Genomic DNA, 5169 nt, shown 5'->3' on the forward strand with positions numbered 1-5169 from the left:
CGCTTTTTTGCCCTCATGTCCCTTTGTTCCCTTTAATCTTTAAAACTACGCAACGGATTTTGATGCGGTTTTCTTCAATAGATAGAGTGATCCAAGAGGAAGGTTTATAAGAATAATAACATTCATTAAATAGTGGAGAAATACTGTTATTGTTGGGATTTCTAATCTGATGTCGTAAATAATTACATTTTTATCCGCTTACATTGCAAACGCAGGCCGCACTACTACCCTACGAGATTTATCAAAATAATGTACTAAGTACTGTACACATTGAAAAGGTCTACAGAAAACTCCGCGATGGTATATGTCTATCTCTTATGGATATTATCCCACAATATCATTTTTGTTATTTACTTTTTACGACAGATAATGGCAAATTTTCGATGCAATTTTAATAATTACAGCATTAATCCTTATCCAATTAAATACCTTAAATACATTGTTGATTTAATGTAAATCTATATGGCCCTTTACAACATAATATAATTTAAATGAATATTTTCGAAAATATTACAGATTTAAAAATTGTGGGACGTTGCTTTTGCGGCGGTACCGGTCATTAATGCGGTCCACAGGTAGTAATGAATATAAATCAAAACTACTGAATCGATTTAAAATTTTTATCATTTTCTTAGTGAGTGACATGGGCTATATATTTTATACCCGTTCGAAGCCGGGGCGGGTCGCTAGCTATGTATAAATTGAGTTTTTCACGTCCTATACTTTGTCCCACTATAATTTACTTATACAAACGAGTTTTTTAATAATTAGTTCGATACTGAGTTTTAAATTTTGTAATTTATTTTTTATATAAAATGGACACTCATCGTGAACAGTCGCAACATCGGAAAAGTTGCAGGTGCGTTGCTTATTAAGACTGAATGCGCTTTATCTGGCTGGCTGGCGCGCCTACCACCAACCCGACTATAGCTGTTGGCCCCGTGTGCGCGCTGACAACACAACCCGATCAATCTATCGGCCGATTAAAAGTCTGCAATATGCGGGGGCTCTGACATGTCGCTTTAATAAAATAAACAATCAGTAATCAAGATAGCATTGATGAAACAGCTTCTGGTCAACGTTATTCATGACCTTTGGCAATTCTCGTGGTGTTCGATGACTGAAGTGTTACAGATGTACAGACACAATTTCGTATATATAATATTGCACTGATAGATAATAGAAAACAAAATTTTTATTTTTAACAAATGTATTATTATATATATTATCTACAATCTATTATTATAATATATATATTATTTTACTGCCGCTGTCAGGGACGAATATTTATACTTTACTGTAATTAAATGAAGCAATTGACATAATCCCCATACAATTATGTGCCAAACTCTTCATTAAATTGTAGTTTAATCGTCAGTCAATTGATGTCTCTGAGTCCGGCGGTTAAAGTTATAAGAAAACATACAATAATATGAAACGCAAAAAACAATACTGGAAAACAATACTCAAAACAAACGACATAATTATTAGCTTTTTATAACGTATTAATGGTGCAAATGTCTAAATTGCGCCATTAAAAGTGTTTTAAAATACGTGTAATATAATATAACTGCCCACTTGGGTTAAAATTATGTACTGAATGGTTTTATTTGTCAAATTCTTGTTGAGACAAAAAGGGATTCTTGTTGGGGCCACTGTTTGGGGCCATTATTAGTTGTAATATTATTTTTATTACATAATATAAGTACTGGACTTTTTTTGGATTTACAGGATGGCTGCAACTTACATCGTCTCCACAGACATAGATCCAGATAGATACCGCATTTGGGTGGGTTCAGCGCTACCGAGGCTCATTCAAATGGCTGCATTCCGTTGTTTATTGCTTTATTGTAGTGATTTAAAGTTTGTTAGAAAGCTGATAAAAGTAACCAAATATTTTATAATAACATATATTTCTATTATCCTGACGGTTACCAAGTTATATACATAAGAAGATAAAATATTTTTTTGAAATTATGTTTTTCCGAAATATTTCCCTTGGTACTTAATTCACATTGATAGTTCTTAAGAATAAAATGATGCTTATTTAATAACCTTTCGTTTGAAACCCTATTTGAATAGGCCTGGTGGCCATCTTTGTGACGTCAGAGCTACCCCCTCCATAAACTTAGGAAGTGACAGTGACAGTGAACAGCACTTTTCGTATTCAGGATAATATGCCAAATAAGGACATAGTACATACCAATAATTCGTAGGGCGGAGATGAGTTGAACGGAAGTTTACTTTTTTGGTATTGGGGACCGTTACGTACTAGAAAGACTTCAAAGACTTTAAAGACTATATATTTGCAAAATAATAATAATAATACTCCCCAGACCGGTTTCGGTGACGGGGGCCAGTTTCATTGAAACTAGATCTGTTACGCAGGAGTAGTTTTCTATTGCCCAAGTGTGTGCGCAGTACACAAGAGCACTCTCTATTCCTTTCACTCTCATAGGTAACCCAGTGGGACGGAAGACCGACACGACTGGCGAGAGATAAGGCGCATCAGAGATCAAGCAGGACCGAGTTTTTACATGCCCATCCGACGCATGGATCATCTTCCTTGTCAGACAATCAGGTAATCTACAGGCTATCCTAACCAAACTTGGAAATAACAATAATATGTTTCCAACGCGGGATTCGAAACCACGACCTCCGGACTCGAGAGCCACGCTCTAACCACTAGACCACGGAGACATTCATTAGCAAAATGTAAGTAAAGTAGTGTAAGTAAAGTTTAGTAGTACTTAGTACCTTGCGTAAGAGTGTTTCTTTATATTAATTGTACTTATAGGCATTTTCGCCCTCCAGCGTCATGAGTTTACCTATACATAAAAAAGCTACTCCTTCAGCGCTCCTGTGAAATTCTGTGCTTTTTATTTAATATGATCAAAATCTGGCGATTTCATTATATTACTAATCTAATTTGTCTAGTTTTTATTCTCTCATTAAACATTTTAACACTAACTTTTTAACACTTAGTTTAACACTTAGAGACTAATTTTAATTACTTATGGGCCTGTTTCACCATTTCCTGATAAGTGACCAATAGGCTATCCGCCAATTAACTTGACAGATCAAGTATGGAGAATCTGTCAAAAAAGTTGTAAATAGCCTATTCGGAACTTTATCAGAGGGTGATTAATTAAATGAAACTCACAGATATGCATAGGGCTAATTTTTTGCTAATGTAGCATCTGCAATACTAGAAGGATTGCATGTGTATCTGTAACAAATGATCTCATCGAGAAGGAAAACAACATTTTTGCAGCGTAGCCCTTCGGTAACGTCCGCAAATCGAATTTAAGGGCACTAAATTGAATATTTCAGGGTTTTCGATAACCTATCGAACGGGCGGCGGCAGAATTTATGCAATCATATACGTTTTATACGCTTTACCTACTTCAGCTAATACGAGTATAAACAAACATCTGTAGCTATCACAGAATAGCTCTTCAGATACGGCGTGGTGACAGACAGACGAACATTCAGTCATTATCATACAAATACTGCGTAATGCGTATGCAAATACACTGCGTTTTCTAATCACTTAAGAGTTAAGTTCTATATAAGACGCTCTTAATTTAATCAGCTACTTATCTAAATAAGGGTGACTCAGTTGACGAGTTAGAGACTCAGTCACAAGTGTAGCATTATATATAATAGATACATTCTACCTACTTTATTTTATAAAATAAGGGGGCAAACGAGCAAACGCGTCACTTGATGGAAGGCAACTTCCGTCGCCCATGGACACTCGCAACATCAGAAAAGCTGCAGGTGCGTTGCCGGCCTTTTAAGAGGGAATAGGGTAGGGGAGGGTTGCTCTTGCCCCGAGCAGATTCGAGCTCAGGTTTGGCCTGCCCAGAAAACGAGGGGCAGCCTAGACGTCCACTCTCGGATCCAGGGGTTCCTGAGCATGGACGTCCAGAGAGGGATTCTCCAACGCAGTTAATATTGATACTCGTACCCTCCTGGGGTAACAAATTGCTTTTCAACTGCGGCGTTTCTAGGGGGAGTAGGGAATTAGGCCTCAGGTAAACTCACTCACTCGGCGAAACACAGCGCTAGCGCTGTTTCACGCCGGTTTTCTGTGAGCCCATGGTATTTATCCGGTCGAGCCGGCCTATTCGTGCCGAAGCAAGGCTCTCCCACGGTAAAACATCTCCCACATAACATCACTAATCTAGGTATTGTTGAAAAACTTAAATTAACCAAAAGGTTAATTTAGGAAACATATTATTTCCAAGTTTGGTTACGACGATGCAGGCTGATCACCTGGTTGTCTGACAAGTAAGATGATCCATGCGTCGGATGGGCATGTAAAAAGTCGGCCCTGCGATCTCTCGCCAGTCGTGTCGGTTGTTTCGGTGACAGTGACCAGTTTCATTGATCAATGAAACTGGTCACCAAACCGGTGTGGGGAGTGTTATTAATATTTTTATTACCTTTTTATGAAACGGTTTTTAAAGAAAAGCAAAATAAATATAAGTATGCCCTATCTAGATAGAAAACAAAATGCTTATAACATAGCTGCTAGTTCTGTCGTAGATAATACCTATACCTACTTTTAAGCTACTGGTTTTATAGATAAAAATTAATCATAACAATGAACTTTCGGGTATTTTAAGAAGGCTTAATTTGTGAATAAGATAATAATTAATAATATTTTATTATAGGTGACAGCCGTGTTAGTATGAACTTTGTCAAAGCTTGAAATTGCGTTCATGTAAAAAAAAAGGTTTTCATATTATTTCATAACATTTCCTACAGAACCACTCGTCTCCCCTCCAACTAATAAAGCCTTTCGATTGCAATAATGTTCCATCCGCGAATTGAGTATCCGATATTTGACTTATGCAAAGAAATTTCCATATGAGAACGAATATTTCCATTTTTATGTGGACCAAAAAATAAACACAGATTTATCCTCTTCTACAAAATTATTGTTAGATAAAGTCAAAATAATGATTGATTATAATAGAAAACTAAGTAAAGTAACACTATGACTATTACTTATTAATTCTACGAGACAAACTACTTACTACACAGCTGCTTTATTATAATATGGGAGTAAAAAACTTGTCAATTTTAATACTTTTCCATACGAACAATAAAAATCGTTAAACCTTTAGATATCTACATAATATTATACAGAGTGTAACA

The sequence above is a fragment of the Aricia agestis genome, chromosome Z, assembly GCF_905147365.1.
Source record: "Aricia agestis chromosome Z, ilAriAges1.1, whole genome shotgun sequence".
Taxonomy (NCBI): domain Eukaryota; kingdom Metazoa; phylum Arthropoda; class Insecta; order Lepidoptera; family Lycaenidae; genus Aricia; species Aricia agestis.